Source organism: Toxorhynchites rutilus, chromosome 1 (assembly GCF_029784135.1).
Source record: "Toxorhynchites rutilus septentrionalis strain SRP chromosome 1, ASM2978413v1, whole genome shotgun sequence".
Taxonomy (NCBI): Eukaryota; Metazoa; Arthropoda; class Insecta; order Diptera; family Culicidae; genus Toxorhynchites; species Toxorhynchites rutilus.
The window spans coordinates 26,620,852-26,639,150 of record NC_073744.1 but is presented as its reverse complement, the minus strand read 5'-3'; the positions used below and the strand labels follow the sequence as shown (position 1 = coordinate 26,639,150).

The window sequence follows — 18,299 nt, the reverse complement described above, 5'->3', positions numbered from 1 at the left end:
TATGCGTACTTAATTTGTTTTCGAACTTTGATCAAGCTTGTATCTTGTCAGTCTTGATACCTGCTCCGAATCCGGCAGGATTTGGAAGCGTTCTGGGTGGTTACGTGCGCAAATCTATTCAATTTCAACAACAAAAAAGCTGAAGATTGGCAGTCACTAGCAAAAAAAAAATACTACAGGTCCATTTTAAAATCGTGACTTAATTCTTCAAAAAAATCCAGCAAGCTGTGAGCCTCAATGGAAACTTTGGCGCAACGCAATATTGGATACAATATAACAATACAGATACAGATACATTCTGCCAAATATATATATCGGAAATTTACAATTTAAAATTTTTCCGCTTAACATTTTTCAATTTTTTGTTAAATTTGGTACATACTGTGACCATTGAGTGTGATCTGTCATTTATTTCGTTCACAGCGGCATTAAGAACAAGTTGATTTTTTTTTGCTCGACGATTTTTGATATGGGTAGTTCTATTGGTCAAAAATATTGCGTGAAATTTGGTGTTGCAAACAAAATTACTGGTGCCGAAACGTTGGAAAAGTTGTAGAATACATTTGGTGACTCATAAGGCATTCTGCACTCATTTAGGACTCATATAAGGCATTCTACGGCGGCCGAGCAGAGATGAACAATTTGTCACGTCAAGGACGATCAAATTTTGATTCCACGGTCATTCAACGCATACTTACTGGCGACTCTGGCGACTGGCGACTTACTGTGACTCTTTCTTTATATTTCCGAAACTCGAATCACCGCTTTGTGGGACCCGTTTTGACATCATTGAATATATAAAAACGAATTCGTTGCGTGAACTGAAGGCAATTCCTGAATACAGCTATAAACAGTCTTTCGATGACTGGATTGATCGTTTGAGAAAGTAAAATATAAAGAAATACAAAAATATGAAAAATATCACAAAAAAATGGCGCAAAAAAATCACACGTTTACGCACAAAAACAGGTTTTGCTGTGATAAATCTCGAAAATCTCGAAAATCGGAAAAAACTACTGAAATATATTTTGAAATATATTGAAAATAAAAATTAACAAAATTTCAAAAATAGCCAAATCAACAGAATATCAAAAAAAAAAAGCCAAATCCACAAAAATCGCACAAATAACAAAATTCTAGGAATTCTGAAAAATATACAAAATATCGAAAATTTAAAAAAAAACACAATAATTCTAAGATATACCACAAATAGTAATAATCTCTAAAACCACAGAGATCCATGCAACCTAAAACACTTTAAAATTATCAAAAACATCAAAAATATCACAAATGCCAAGAATATCGAAAATTTCAAAAATATCAAAAATATTAAAAATATCAAAAATATTAAAGATATCAAAAATATCAAGAATATAAAAAATATCAAGCATTTCAAACATATCAAACACATAAAAAGTATCAAAAATATTAAAAATATCTGTTGTGGCACCGCTGGAAACACTGTCAGATGATACAAGCGCTCTCCAGCGGTGAGCGCGACAACCGACGCACAAAAAACGTCATCGACAACAAAATAAAAATAAAAACAAAGTATAAGGTTGATGAGTATACAAAAATAGAAAATTGTGAAATTAATTAAAGTTAAAATAATTGTTTATCAAGGGTAAATATGAGTGAAATGCTTAACATTGAAATTGTATTGATGAAATGATAATTAAATATAGAAAACAGGAGGATATTAGGCGGAAATTAGCTGGTTGAAGAAAAAGGTAGTTGTAGCATAGAACTTACTCATGTGATTAACAGTTTGTTACAAAAAAAAAATGTTATTATTAAATAAAGTTCATTGCAGTTTTGAGCTGCTAATAAAGAAAAAAAAGTTGCTCCAAAAATCTAGTTCAAGACAACGTCCGAACAATATCAACAATATCAAAAATATCAAAAATATCAAAAATATCAAAAATATCAAAAATATCAAAAATATCAAAAAGATCAAAAATGTCAAAAATACCAAAAATCTTTAAAATCATCAAAAAACTCAAAAATCACAAAAATAGCTCTCGGTCCAAAAACCCGAAATATAAAATAACCCAAACCGTAAAAATCACAAACATTTTGGAATTCTCAAGAATCTTAAATTTTTCAAAAATATACAAAATATCAAAAATCGCAAAAACTTCAAAGATCACAAAAATATCTTCAAAAATGATTATGATCATAAATATATCTCAATATTTCCCCACAAAAAAAAAAAAACAAATCCACATCTTTCACTGTTCGATCTCTTTTTGTTTTCTTGCTTTGCGATGGGACAGTTTGCCTTCTCGGTTGCGCGTGGCTGTGTTTTTAGTTGCATGTCGAAACTTGTTGCTGTTAGAAATCATGCCATGCGCAACATAAAGCATTTATACCGCGCAAAAAAAGCGTGCAGAAACAGAAAATCGCACAAAAAAGACCGCAGAAAAAAGGTTTTCCTGTATATCAAAAATACGTAAATATTTGAAAAATTCAAAACTAGAAATAAACTCAAAATTTCAGAAATTCTGAAAATCTGGAAAAATTCGTTACACAAAAATCTTGAAAATCTCAAAAATATCGAAAATTTAAAAAAAATCTAAAAAAAATAATCTTATAGAAAATTTTAAAAATCTTGATAATCTCATAAAACTACAAAATCTCAATCTAAATCTCAAAAATCCCAAAAATATAAAAAAACAGCAAAAATCTCAAAAATAACAAAAATTAAAAAAAAATAACTCAAATATCCAAAACCCGAAAATCAGAACAATCACAAAAAAACTTGGAATTCTCAAAAATCTTGAAATTCTTAAAAATGTTCAAAACATCACAAATCGTAAAAAACTCAAAAACTCACAAAAGTCTAAAATATTTTTAAAAATCGAAAAGATCTAACAAAATCTTCAAACCTAAAAAAATGCATTAAAATCTGAAAAATCTTGAAAATTCGAAAATCTAAATAATATTACAAATCTGAAAAAAATCTAAATCAACAATATAAAAAAGCACAAAAATCTCAACAATCTCAAAAATATTTAAAAAAAAACATTTTACAATTACAAAAATGTCAAAGACAGCAAAAACTTTTAATTTGTGTTGATACCAATCTTGATTGAGTAATGTCATTATTAATCTTCAAACGTTTTCGGTTGGCCATACGTTTTTTGTCTTTAATATTAAAATCACCACTTTTGAATCGTACAACCATTCCTTACGAAATCTATCTGATGGGGCTGATCCACAATAATAGAAAAAAATCTAAAAACTCTGAAAAATCTAAAAACTTTGAAAAATCTTCAAAATTTCAATTTTCAGATTTTTTTTTAAAACCTCAAAAATTCCAAAAATACCAAAAAAATACAAAATGTCAAAAATATTGACAACCTCAGAAATTAACCTGAAAAAAAAACTAAAAAAAAAATCTGAAAATATATTCTGAATATCTGAAAAATTGCTAAAATCTCAAAAATCTACAAAATATCAAATGTGTATCACAAAAATCTTGCAAATCTTAAAAGTATCAAAAATTTCAAAAATTTAGAAAATATTGAAAATCTAAATGCAAGTCGAACCCGATTATACACAGTCTCGATTATATTAGGTTGGGGAAAAAGTAATCCATTATTTTTGGGTGAAATTCAGAACTATTTTTAATATGCTTCAGATTGTCCGTTTTGGGTCATAATGTTGCTTCATAATGTCTCTATCATAGAGGTCTTGGTTTTTATTCGCGATAAACTCTAGCAACAGATTTTAACAATCTTCTCTTCATCCCAATTTATTATCACTCTGAAAATTTTGCAATGCGAAAAAACTGTGGTAGTCACTTGGTGCCGGGTCCGGACTATATGTTGGATGCATAAAAACATCCTAATCAAGCTCTCGGAAATCTGTCCTTGCGATGTCCTGATGGAACACAAAACCTCTTCTGCTAGCCAATTTTGAACGTTTCTAGTCAATCGCTAGCTTCAAACGGTCCATTTGTAGACAGTACAGATCTCAATTTTATATATTGCACTAAAATAGAAATTTAAAAAAATTAGAAAAAACAATTTTAAAAAAATTAAAAAAAGCAATTTGAAAAAAAAAATGAAAAAAAAATAAAGTTAAATTAAGTTGCACCTATTTTACTGTTGCAGTATCGACACCATACACACAAATTGCGGCTTAGCTTGCATTTTCGCATTTATAAAAGCAAGAGTGTAAAATGTACCGAAATTCCTCTTCGTTGATCTCCATTATTAACACTCTGTAACTCACAACTGAATGGAACAAACGAAAAATAGGAAAAGATTTTTTTTTAAGTGAAAAAACACCTTTACAACGAGCCTAAACTTGAAATTGTTTGATCGATACTACGCCAGATATCGATCACTAAAGCCAGCTATCGAGAAAATAATGGATAACTTTTTCCCCAACTTAATATAAAGTAAAAAAAAATATATTAAGATATTAGTTTTATATTTCAAATTCTAATTGAAAACTCATCAGGAACTATTGAAAATGATATTGCAGCGAAATTTGAAAAAGATAAAAGTTGAACGTCGAAGAACGAATTGTAGAGCGGTTAGAGAGGTTTCGTTTGGTTGAAAGAAACAATCAAGTTTATCGTGTATTTCCGGAGAAAATATTTAAAAAAATGTTTAAAAACACTTAAGAAAAAACAAACTATGTATTTATCCTAAAAATGATAATCCGACATTCCCGAAAGAGATCTTTTTTCACAAGCATTCACACACAACCTTCGATCCCATCGATAGGAGTGAGAGGCCTTTCCGAAAATGAGCGCCACAAAACACGATCCGGGGAGTGTTTCAATGTTGGTAAAAAAAAGGGAAAACGATACCCATCTCGATTTCTAATAATTGATTCATCAGTTTCGGAAATTCTTTTTTTCGCGAGATGAAAGTGCCAAAAAAGGTTTGTTTTTCCGTAGCGCGAAAGCGAAGCAAAAAACCAAACGCGACGTTTTGAAGGATCTCGTGGCGTTTGTGGCGCTGCCTACAGCTGGCCTGGATTTCGACCGTGTAGGTCGAGCAGTCGCATAGAAAATCAAAACACCCCAACACGTGATGCAGATTGATGCAAATATGCAAATTCCCGACAAACCAACGACGTTGACGACATCGTTGGGCTCAATGTCAGTCGGCCAAACTGCAGACGCCAACGCCAATGCCAATGCCGCCGGCGGAGATTAAATCTAGTACTTGAATTTATGTGACCTCACGTCGCTGGAATTTAAATTATTTCCCGGCAAACGCGAAACGACTGTGTGTGTGTGTTTTTTTTTCTTCTTTTGCACTGAAGAGAGGAATCCAACCATTCTATTGCTCGTGTTATCATTTTTCAGACCGGAGAAAAGCTTAATATAAACTCACCTCATCAAAATTCCAACAGCATAAAGGTTTTATCACATGTCGCAGGAACAGACATCACCTCTCGTCGTTCTCTCCGTTGGCATTCGGCAGGGAAAAGAGACCTAAATGTGGGGAAGAAAAAAAGAGAGAAAAAAAGCAATGTTATTAAAATTTCCCATTGGCAAGCAAAACGAAGCACAAGATTTACATTCTACTTCATGCCCCCCGGGATCCGGCTTTCGGGAGTGCCGGAGTGCCAATCGAACGGCAATAGTCATCGAGGAGAATCAGGGGACATATTGGAAAACCAATTTCGGGTATGATTGTGGTAAAATTTGCAAATTCATCAGTTCTGCACGCACGGTTGGGTCATGCCACCACCCCACTTGGAATTTATCTGTGACATACAAACAAATTTTCTCCGGTTTCTCCTCGCACACATTTTCTTCCTCTCAGAGGAAGGGGCCCAAAAGGGTAGTCAAACAGGATGTCGGAGGAGCCGAGGAGGGTCGAGGAGCAGCAGCAATAGCATCACGATATACAACACCCCGATAAACACTCGAGCTCAAATGAGAAGTCAAGTGCTGATGGAAGATATATCGAGGGAAAAGATTCATTAATTCCGGATTTTAACCAGCCGAAAGGATCGGCTCGGGAAGTGATCTCCGTCAAGTGTGTGGGGTCTGTTATTTTTTCCTCTGTATTCTAAGATAAAGGCTCCCCCCGGAAGAAGGGAATGGATGGAATAATAATTTTACAGTATTGCTGAATGTTTTGCATTTCTGTATCCCAGGCGGGGGATTCATTACGTGCGAAATGCCTTCTGTGAGTCACAACGGCGGAATGTCGAAGCCAAGTGAGGGAGGGATATGTACGATGGGGAAGTCGGTCAGAGAAACATTTACTGAATAATTCCCCCATCCGGATATAGGGAACTTTGAGGACAACCAGCATTGTATTTGCAGTTTTGGGATGCACAGGTAATACGAGGAGCTACATTTTGTAAATAATATTGGAAAAGATCAATTAAGGCATATTAGAAGACAGACTTCATCATCGATTTAGGGTCGTTTCTCAGCCCAAACACACAAAATGAGACAGTCAGTGAGACACATATTTCGACAGGGAATGATCTTTTGACCTATCAAAGTAATGTTATTCGAACCTCACTCATAGCTAGGTTTGCTTGTTTCAAATACGCTAGCTATAAAAATCTGAAGCACATTATATTTTTGTAGAATTTTGGGTAACGAATTTTGCTCCACGAATTCCGGGTACCTCAACCATTGATCCTAGCTAAACACAATTTTCCAGTATCTTCCAGTAGCTTTCCAGAAATTGCGAAGTATATTTATTCACGATTCTGTTCACGGTTGATGGATAAAAATTTTAATTTTTTGATTTTAAAATTTGAATTTTCGGTTTTTTAATTTTTCAATTTTCCAATTTCCCAAATTTTCAATTTTTTAATTTTTCAATTTTGTAATTTTTTAATTTTTTTAATTTTTACACTTTTTAATTTTTTAATTTTTAAAATTTTTCAATTTCCGAATTTTTTTAATTTTTAATTTTTTTAATTTTTAGATTTTTTTATTTCTTAATTTTTTAATTTTTTAATTTTTTATTTTTTTAAATTCTTTAATTTTTTAATTTTTTTAATTTTCAAATTTTTTAATTTTTCAATTTTTAATTTTTCAATTTTTTAATTTTTTAATTTTTTAATATTTCAATATTCCAATATTTCAATATTTCAATAGTTCAATATTTCAATAGTTCAATATTTCAATATTTCACTCGAATCACCGAAAATTGCACAACGGGAATGATTTGCTAGTCCCAAGCGTCATTCTTTGTGCAATTTGGTTGGTTCAGGTCAATCACGGAGAGCAACTACGAATTGTACAGTCTACCCAAGCTCAAGCTCAAGTTCAATATTCCAATATTTCAATATATATTGAAATATTTCCAATATTTTCAATATTTCAATATTTCAATATTTCAATATTTCAATATTTCAATATTTCAATATTTCAATACTTCAATACTTCAATATTTCAATACTTCAATATTTCATTATTTCAATATTTCAATATTGAAATATTTCAATATTTCAATATTTCAATATTTCAATATTTCAATATTTCAATATTTCAATATTTCAATATTTCAATATTTCAATATTTCAATATTTCAATATTTAATATTTCAATTAAAAAAAATAATTTTTAAATTTTTAAATTTTTGAATTTTTAATTTTTTAAATTTTTAAATGTTTAAATTTTGAAATTTTTAAATTTTTAAATTTTTGAATTTTAAAATTTTTAATTTTTTTAATTTTTTAATTTTGAAATTTTGAATTTTTTTTCCAATTTTTCATTTTCTCAATTTTTCATGTTTTCAATTTTAAAATCTTTAAATTTTTCAATCTTTCAATTTTTAAAAATTTAAAAATTTTCAAAGTTTTTAATTTTTCTATATTTAATTTTTCAATATTTCAATTTTTCAATTTCATTTTTTAGATTTTTAAATTTTTAAATTTTTCTATTTTTCTTATTTTTCTCATATTTCCTATTTCTCTATACAGAAATTCCACGCCAAATCAGTCGGCTGCTGAAAAAATCAGTCGTATTTGAAATTGCCCATGTGTTAATAATAATTGTGATTTTGGGGGGCTTCCATCAAAAGTACAATGTTTCAGAAAAAAGAATAGGGGCGGATTTTCTGTTTTTCGGCTGATTTGGTGTGGAATTGCGTTCCAAACGAAGTCAATGGGGATCGAAGCTAGGTCGGCTAAAATGCATGGCGATTTTAATATGCTTTTTTTATGCTGTTGCATTAATGTGTGATAATATTACACCTCATTATAAAATGAAGTTAAAAATTGTTTTCTAAGAGTAAAAAGGAGAACATAAACGTGAATCTATATCTATATAGATATATTTAATGCATGCTTATTTGCAATGTGTCTCTTGTTTCGCTCGCTCATATTGATCTTGTATTGCCGTACTATATATATTATAAAAATGCTATACCAGTATTTGAGAGTAATGATATTTTCTGTTATTTAATGGCTCATTCAATGTAATAAATCGGGATGACAAAACATCTGCTAAAAATTAATTTTGGGTGTACGTTTGTACATGTTACCTTTTCTGTTGCGCACAAGATAGAAGGATGGGTATTATCTGAAGAGTCGAAATAATCGGATGCAAGCTTGCTCTTTACGCACTACCAGTTGTGAATAAACTACAAAATACGCTTTGAAATAAATCTTATTATAAAGGTCCATTCATTATTAGATTTAAAAATTTAAATGCATTTATATTCTTTTCATCCTTTTTGTTTCAATTTCAGTTTTTCCAATTTTTCCAATGTTTCATTTTCTTTTCAGTTTACATTTTTTTTCAATTTTTTTATTTTTCATTTTTTACTATTTTTTCTATTTATACTATGCTTCTTATTCTTCCTGTTTCCCCATTTTTTTCTCATTTTACCTGTGTTTCCTATGTTTCCCATGTGTCAAACGTTACCTAGGTTTCCTTTGTTTCATATTTTTTCTTTTTGTCTATTTCTCCTATTTTTCCTTGTTTTTCTTATTTTTCCTATTTCCTGCTTTCTATTTTCTTATTTCCGATTATATAATCCTAAAATGATTCTGAAAATCTTTACCAAATATCATCCACAGTGCGAAAACAACAAAAAACAATCTGTCACATTCACTCAAACACGATATCAAATTTCTCTCCCCTTGGGGGGTACTATCAACGCCCTATCATTTCATTAAACCACGTAAAGCCACTTTATTAATGTTTTCCCTTAAATATTCGCAGGCATGCATCATTTTTCTCCTCGGTTAACCTCGCTTAATTTCGCTTCCTTATCGCTGATAGTCTTGCAGCGCAAAGAAACTGCCTCTAATTAATTGTAACAACTTACTCTTGAAGTCCGCCCTCACGAGTATCTTTTTTCTGCGTTTTTGCTCTCTGCCGCTCGTGTGTTTCGTTCGCTTTTACGCCCAAGGCCGATCCACTTTGTCCGCGCAACAAATTTATTCTGACGGTGGAGATAATACCATTACCTTGCCCGTTTTGTGCCACCCCCCATGGCAAGCCCCCCCCCCCAGCACGTGCTCCGCCGCAAATGACAGATTCTCAAGTACCGGCGAAAACGTGCACGTGAAAACTAATGAGGGAAAAAGCATAAGGCGGCGGATGAGAATAAACCTATGTTGGAAGCGATCACCGAGTGGAACAGAGGACGATCCTCTCTCTTTACGCCTACCATTTGCAGGCCTCCGCCGCCGCCGTCGTCATCCCATCCGGGCGAGAACGGTTCCACCTCAAAGTAATATTATTCTGTTGTTATTTTTTCAAGGACTTCTCCCTCTCCCCTTCGTCTTGTGAGTGGAGGAAAAACTTTTGCAATCATAAAACACCGGTCCGGGACCAACCTTTAGGTCTGTGTTCTTTTCGGTGTGCTCGAGAACATTCCTCTTCCCCAACAACCGCCGCGCCGGTTCACAGCTGAAGTATGACGGCATAAACATTTCGGAAGGTTATACGAATGAGAAAGAGAATTTGTTACCCACCCATTCGACACCACGAACATAGCGTTTAAAACTACTAATTGCATTGGCCGCTGTCGGGAGGTATGCGATTATGTGAGACCACAGCCGAACGAGGAAATTTGTTTTTGAAATGAAAGTAAACAAAATCCTATCGAGGTCCGAAATAGCTTATCGCTTCCTATCGCGGATCTAGGATAAAGATTGCTGATTTCAGACCTAGGTTTAGTAACAAATTCAAAATTCAGAGTTAAAACATTTGATACAAACTTCAAATAACATTCCAGTGTTATCTCTTTTTTTTGAGTGAAGTAAAAAGAATACTTGTTTAAAATTTCGATCTCACTACTCAGATCCAGGGCCTCACAAATACACTCTCATTGACAAATCGTCTTTAAAAAGTGAACTTGCTGCATTTCATATTGCGCCTTATTCACTCTGGATCAATGAAGAAAAAACAATCTTCTTCTTCGTGCACGCTTCATACGATTTACGATTATTCGTTCCATTCGATACAGCGGAGCGTCCTTTTCAGAGCGAACATTACACCTTCATTACACGTGTTAATTCTGTGCGGTGAAATTCAATCCCTACACGAGCAATTCCTCGCATAAACGATCAAAATGGGACGCGGATATCGCATAAATTCCACATTAAGGATTCAGATTAATTTTCAGATTTCATCTCCTGATTCACATTCCAAATGAAGATTCTAGATTTAGTTTCCGGATTCATATTTCAGACTTTCAGATTCCATCTCCTGATTCAAATTCCAAATCAAGATTCTAGATTCTGTGTCCGGATTTAGATTCCAGACTATTATTCCGCATTCAGATTCCAGACTGATGCGGATTTATGATTTCAGCTCATATATCAGATCCACAATTCCAATAACTGATTTTGAATGTAGTTCTCCGATACTTACTACAAAAAAAAAACCCAAAGTTAGCTTCCAGATACAGATTCTAGGTGAAGATTTTTGAATTGCAGAAACGGAATCCATATTTCGATTTTGAATTGATATAGTTCCTGAACTCGGATACCACCCAAAAATTTCGCATTCCAAATTCTGATTCGGAATAAAGATCCAAATCAGGTTCAGATTTCGGATTCAGATTCAGATTACGCACTCAGATCCATACTCCGGATTCAGGTTCAGATTCCAATTCGTGGATTAAGATTCAGTTTACGGATACAGATGAGGAATTAAATTTAGATTCAGATTATGAATTAAGATTCAGGATTCAGGATCAGACTCAGATTCCGAACTAAGATTCCGAATTCAGATTCAGATTCCAGATTCCGATACAGATTCCGGATTAGAATTCCGATTTAAGATTCTGGATTCATGTTTCGGATTCAGATTTCGGATTCAGATGTAATCTACACATACAGATGCTGGATTCAGATTAAGATCCCGGATCCAGATACAGATTACCAATTTAGATTCAGATTCCGAATTTAGAATAAAATTCCAGATTCAGACTCCGGATTCAGATACAGAAATTCTGGATCCCGGATTAAGATTAAGAGTCAAATTCAGATTCAGATTCCAGATTTAGATTCAGACTAAAGGTTCAGATTCCGGATCAAGATTCCAGATTCAGATATAGATTCCATATTCAGATTCAGATTCAGGTTCAGGTTCCGAATTGAAATTAAGAGTCAAATTCGGATTCAGATCTTAGTATTCCGGGTTCAGATCCAGATTTCCGATTCAGATTAAGAGTCAAATTCAGATACAGATTTCGGATTAAAATTCTCGTTTTTTGTTCCAGATTTAGACTCCGGAGTCTGATTCAGACTCCAGATTCAGATATAGGTTCTGGCATTCAGATATATATTACGGATTCAGATTAAGATTCTGAATTTAGACTTAGATTCCAGATTCAGCTTCAGATCCCGGATTGAGATTGAAAATCAAATTCAGATTCGGATTCTAGACTCAGATTCAGATTCCGGAGAGAGATTCTGGATTTTGATCTAGATTCCGTATTTAGATTCAGATTACCGATTCAGATTTAGGTTCCAAATTGAAATTAATATTCAAATGCAGATTCAGATGAGGAGGCATAGACAGATACAGATTCCGGGTTAAGATTACGGTTTAAAATTCTGAATTCATGTTCCAGATTTAGACTCCGGATTCAGATTCAGAATCTGGATTCCGGTTCAGATTCCAGATTCAGACTCAGATTCGGGATTCAGACTCCAGATTCAGATACTGATTCCGGATTTAAATTCAGATTTCGGATTCAGACTCCGGATTCAGATACAGATTACGAATTCAAATACAGATTCCGGATTAAGATAACGGTTTAAAATTCTGGTTTCATGTTCTGGATTTAGACTCCGCATTCTGATCTAGATTCCGTATTCAGATTCAGATTCTGTAATGATTCAGATTCAGATTTCCGATTCGGATTAAGAATCAAATTCAGATACAGATTCCGGATTAAGATTCCAGTTAAAAATTCGGGTTTCATGCTCCGGATTAAGACTCCGGATTCAGCTTCAGAATCTGGATTCAGGTTCAGATTCCAGATAATGACTCAGATTCTGGATTCAGATATAGATTCCGGATTTAGATTCACATTCCGGATTCCGGATTTAGAGTCAGATTCAGATTCTGGATTAAGATTCCGGCTACATATCCGGGATTTGAATTAGAATCCGTATTCGGATTTATATTTCGAATTTAGATTCAGATTCAGATTATAGATTTAATCTCCGGATTCAGATTCCAGATTTAGAGTTCAGATCTCGGATTCAAGATTCGGATCCCGAATCTGTAATGCGTATTCAGCTTCAGATTTCCGATTCGGATTCAGAGTCAAATTCAAATATAGATTTCGGATTAAGATTCCGGATAAAGACTACAGATTCAGATTCAGACGCAGATTCTGGATTCAGATACCAATTCCGGATTTAGAATCATATTCCGGATTCCGGATTCCGGATTCCGGATTTAGAGTTTGATTCAGATTCTGGATTAAGATTCCGGCTACAGATCCGGGATTCGGACTAGATTCCGTATTTAGATTCAGATTCTGTAATGCGAACTCAGATTCAGATTTCCGATTCGGATTAAGAGTCTAATTCAGATACAGATTCCGGTTAAAAATTCGGGTTTCATGCTCCAGATTAAGACTCCGGATTCAGATTCAGAATCTGGATTCCGGTTCAGATTCCAGATTCAGACTCAGATTCCAGATTCAGGCTCAGATTCCGAATTCAGACTCCAGATTTAGATACTGATTCCAGATTCAAAATCAGATTCCGGATTCAAACTCCGGATTCAGATACAGATTACGAACTCAGATGCAAATTCCGGATTAAGATTACGGTTTAAAATTCTGGTTTCATGTTCCGGATTTAGATCTCTGATCTAGATCCCGTATTCAGATTCAGATTCCGAATTCAGATTTAGATTATGTAATACGGATTTTGATTCAGATTTCAGAATCGGATTAAGAGTCAAATTCAGATACAGATTCAGGTTAAAAATTCGGGTTTCATACTCCGGATTAAGACTTCAGATTCAAATTCAGAATCTGGATTCAGGTTAAGATTCTGGATTCAGACTCAGATTCTGGATTCAGATACAGATTCCGGATTTAGATTCATATTCCGGATTCCGGATTTAGAGTCAGATTCAGATACTGGATTAAGATTCCGGCTACATATTCGGGATTCGGATTAGAATCCTTATTCGAATATTTCGAATTTAGATTCAGATTCAGATTATAGATTTAATCTCCGGATTCAGATTCCAGATTTAGAATTCAGATCTCGGATTCAAGATTCGGATCCCGATTCCGTATTCAAATACCGTAGTTAGATGCCAGATTCAAATTTCAGATCCAAGTACTGGTTTCAGATTTCGGATTGAGATCTCGTATCCCGATTCCGGATTCGATTCCCAACTATACAGATTCATGTTCAGATTCGGACTCCTTCTTAAATTCAAAAAATAAGATTTCAGGTCTATAACTCAATTCCATACGCCAGAATCCAAGTTGCATGCCTAGACTACGGATTCGGGATTCTGATTACAGACTCAGATCTCATAATTCACAATTTTGATCTCAGGATCCGGATTAAGATTAGCATTATGAGAATCTATCAAAATCTGAAGTAAGCAAACAGTACAAATTGAGCTGTGTATTTCTGCGAAAGAGGGTTATCCTATGCCCGCTGTATGTTGAACTATGAGCACTTGGATGTGGTGCAGAATTTTTTCAGATAGCTTTTGGACTTGAACGTGAACGGTAAAAATATTTCAATAAAATCCCTTTGCGAATTCGGGACTAATATGCCTAATTTTTTGAAAGTTTGATTCCCAAAACACGTACTGGTCATCTATTCGGGTTGAAATTTAGTTTATGTCGATTACGAATTCAGATTCCGAATAAATATTCAGATTCTAGATTCAACTTCAGATTCCGTATCCAGATTTTCGATTCAGATTAAGATTCAAATTCAGATACAGATTCCGGATCATAAAATTTAAAATTCTGGTTTAATGTTACGGATTTAGACTCCGGATTCAGATTCAGAATCTGCATTCAGGTTCTGATTCCAGATTCAGACTTCAGATTAAACATACTTTAATGAAAACAATTTGCGAATTCAAGGCTAATATGCCTCATTTTTTAAAAGTTTGATTCCCAAAACATTTACTGGTCATCGATCTGGGTTGGAATTTAGTTTATGACGTAGAATAACGGTTTCCAAATCAGGAAAAAATCACGTTTTTATGAAATTGTTTTTTTTTTGATTTTTTTCGCTGCGAACGGATTTTAGTCAGATACCAATCGAACATTTTCATTAGGATGACTATTTCCATTTTAGGGTGGTTTGTTTTACAAAAAAAAAGAAACTTTTGAACTACTAAACCGATTCAGATGATCGACACATCAAATTAAAACCAATTAACTCTCTAAAAATGCAAGTTCAACAAAATGCTAAATTATTTTATCTAGTGATATTTTGATTTTAAACAGATATGAACATATGGCAGAGAATATAACCTATATTTTGCATTATTTTTTCGCAGAGCGACGAGGCGAAAATTCAGGTCAGACGATTGAAAATGAGAAAGTGTTTATGGTTGGAGGTATAGGCTTCGAACCGTTGTTATGATCTTTTTCTTCGCAGTTTCTCCATGTTCTGTAGATGGCATAACTATTGGCAGAATTCATAGAATTCCATATAATTATCCCTAAAACCATTAAAAAAATCAATTGGAATTTTTTTTTCTTAGAATCATATTCAATTCTCTTTGCGTCTGACTACAACTGCAGACCTCGCGACTTCCAGCATGGAGCCAAAATGACGCACTATTTTCGATTGAATTTTGCGTGTCTTCTTCGTCGATGGCGCACGATAGCGAAACCTGCTGGATGCCTCCGATCCCCAACCATAAATCATCGTCTGCGGCAGTGTAGTTATCGGCTTTGCGCGCCGCGCTATACAAATGATACGAGTTGAATCACACAATTCACGGATCCACGCGCGCCCAAGAGCCCAACGCTACTACTGCTAGCCATCAATCACAACCGGAATCTCGCGCCGAATCGACGACCATAATCTAAAATCATCGTCTATTGTGTGTAATAACTCCACCAGAAGGGGAGGGGTGGGATACAGGCGACTAGAACTGCCGAAACCGAGCCGTCTCCTTGCCGCAGCGAACACACGCTGTTGTGGCATGTACATTAATTCCCACATTTTGACTTTGGCCGTCGTCTATTAGCACATAACTTGAGATTAACCACCAACTTTCGGCGTTCGGAGGAGAGGGAGGCTAAATTGCTTCGGTCACGCGAGAAGCCCATTCGAAGCCACCATCGCCATCTTCTGCACCGCCGCCGCCGCCCATTTCATCGACAACTCGACGAGTTAGCGACCGGCGGCGACTCCAAGTAACAACAGGCCCCAGGCCCCAGTCACTTTCGGTACGGTTAATGATTTGGGACAAGTAAAAATAGCACCCGGGCTTGTCGAAGCAAGTGGACAAATTCATTTGCACGCCAGCAAGAGCTTATCTCGCGACGGAGATCTTCCATCATGTTGTCCTGGTCACTGGAATGGATTCGGGGATACGTGATCAATCTCTTACGTGGTATTATGCGGTGCCGACTTTTGAATTATGAGTCGATTGTCAATTCGGGCCGAAGCTTGTTTCATCTAATCTCATCGATTATTTGATTAGCTCACATACATACACACAAACACACACTCCCGCACAGGGAACACAACATCGGAGAGTGCGTTTGCGTGTCCCATTGAATTCCTCGTGTACCGGATCGGATCGCATCGACCTGATTCGGATGACAGGAAGTGTGCTGCTAGGGATGACGAGAAGCTATTATCCTTTGGGTTATGAGCGGGTTACGGTAGCGTCTGGTCCCTTGTATGGAGCGGGCACAATGGAGGGGGCAATTTTTCGGAACGTTGGATCCATCGAAAAAAGGATTAAAGGACTCGGGGAGGGAAGGATAGGAGGTTAGGTTACGATGCGTAGGTGAAACGAATCAGCCGAATTAGTTTAGTAGAAATGAGGGTAAATGGAATCGAACGAAATTATGTCGGCAGACTTGCAAAGTACAGAAATTGCGTGCCGAGAGAGGGCGGCGGCTCGTTTGATTGGGGGGAACCGAGGGATGGATGATTGCATGAATTACATAGTCGAGCCGAAGCGAGGAGGAAAGGTTGTTAATTTGATCGAAATGGGATGGAATTTTTGGACATTCCCGGCATGTCACGATACGAGCAAGCGTGTGGAGGAGGCTTTAATACCGGGAATCGCTTGACACGAAATGGGTTTTCTACGATATCGTTGAAAACTTTTTTTTTCTCGAACACGCAACCAAAGTTTGGGAATAGTTTTATAGACTTCGTTATTAGTAGGCTCTTGCGCTGGTTGAAGTTGTTGAACAGCATAATGATGTTCAAACTACCCCCTTAAATCAGAATGCTTCATAGTACTGACAGAATGTGATGATATTGTAGTCATAACAAGGTTAATGTTAACAAAGTAGTTCCGTAAACTTCACATTTTGTTTGCAAATTTTCAGTATTAATACTTGAAACAAAAGCGGTTGATTACTTTAATTACAAATTAAGGTTCAGTTCGAATTCCGGTTTCGGATTTTGTATTCAGATTCCAGATTCCGATTTCCGATTCCAAATTCAGATTCCTGATTCAGATTTCGGATTCAAATTCCGGTTTTGGATTCCGGATTCTGATTCTGGATTCAGATTTCGGATTCAAGATTCCGGATTAAAAATCCAAATTAGGATTTAGGATGTAGATTCTGGATTTAGAATCCATATTAAGATTCCGGATTCAGATTCCAGATTCAGATTCCAGATTCAGATTTTGGATTCAGATTCGGATTTAAATTCCGAATTCATTTACTAGATTCTGATTTTGGACTCAGATTCCGAATTCAGATTCCTGATTTAGATTACAGATTCTGACCGAAATCAGATTCTGGATTCAGATTTACAATTCAGGTTCCATATTCGGTTTCTGGATTCAGACTACAGATTCAGAATTCAAGTTGAGATATCTGATTCGAATTCGGATTCAAATTCTGGATTCCGATAACGAATTCATTTTCCGAATTCAGAATCCTTATTCTGATTCCTAATTTAGATTTGAACTCAGATTCAAGATTCAAATTTCAGACTCAGATTCCCGATCCAGATGTCGGATTCGAATGATTGCTTCGAATTTTGGATTCAGATTCCAGATACAGATTTCCGATCCAGTTTCCAAATTCATTTTCCGGATTCGGATTTCGGATTCATATTCCGATTTTGGATTCTGATTTCGGATTCAGATACCAAAATCAGATTCAAGAGTCTGATTGAGTCGAATTATGATTCTATATTCAGAATTCGGATTCAAGATTCCGGGTTCACAATCCAAATTAAGATTCTGGATTCTGAATCCTTATTAAGATTCCGGATTCAGATTCCAGATTTAGATTTCGAATTCAGATCACGAATTCAGATTTCGGATTCAAATTCTGGGTTCAGAATCCAAATTAAAGGTTCCAGATTCAAATTCGAGATTCAGACTCGGATTCAGATTTCCAATTTAGATTCCGGATTCAGATTTAGATTCTAGATCCATATTTCCAAATTAGATTTCAGATTCAGATTCTCGATATATATTCTAGATTCCGATTCCGATTTCGCATTCAGATTTTGGATTCAAATTTAGGATTCAGATTCTGAACTCAGAATCCAAATTAGGATTCTGGATTCATATTTCAGATTCAGATTCAGATTCCGGATATTGATTCTAGTTTCAGATTTAGTTTTCGGATTCAGATTACGGAGTCCAAACCAAAATTCAGAATCCAGATTCAGCTTCCAAGTTC

General features: G+C 34.9%; 1 protein-coding gene across 3 annotated transcripts in view; it reads right to left on the bottom strand.

The window, feature by feature from the left end:
- Positions 1-18,299, bottom strand: part of LOC129775066 (leucine-rich repeat-containing protein 24) — a 420,822-nt gene that overhangs the window by 158,689 nt on the left and 243,834 nt on the right. For all 3 annotated transcript variants that reach the window (XM_055779408.1, XM_055779324.1, XM_055779499.1), the window contains exon 2: positions 5,358-5,458. The gene's annotated coding sequence lies outside the window, so the exon portion shown is untranslated. The remainder of the gene's footprint in view (positions 1-5,357; positions 5,459-18,299) is intronic.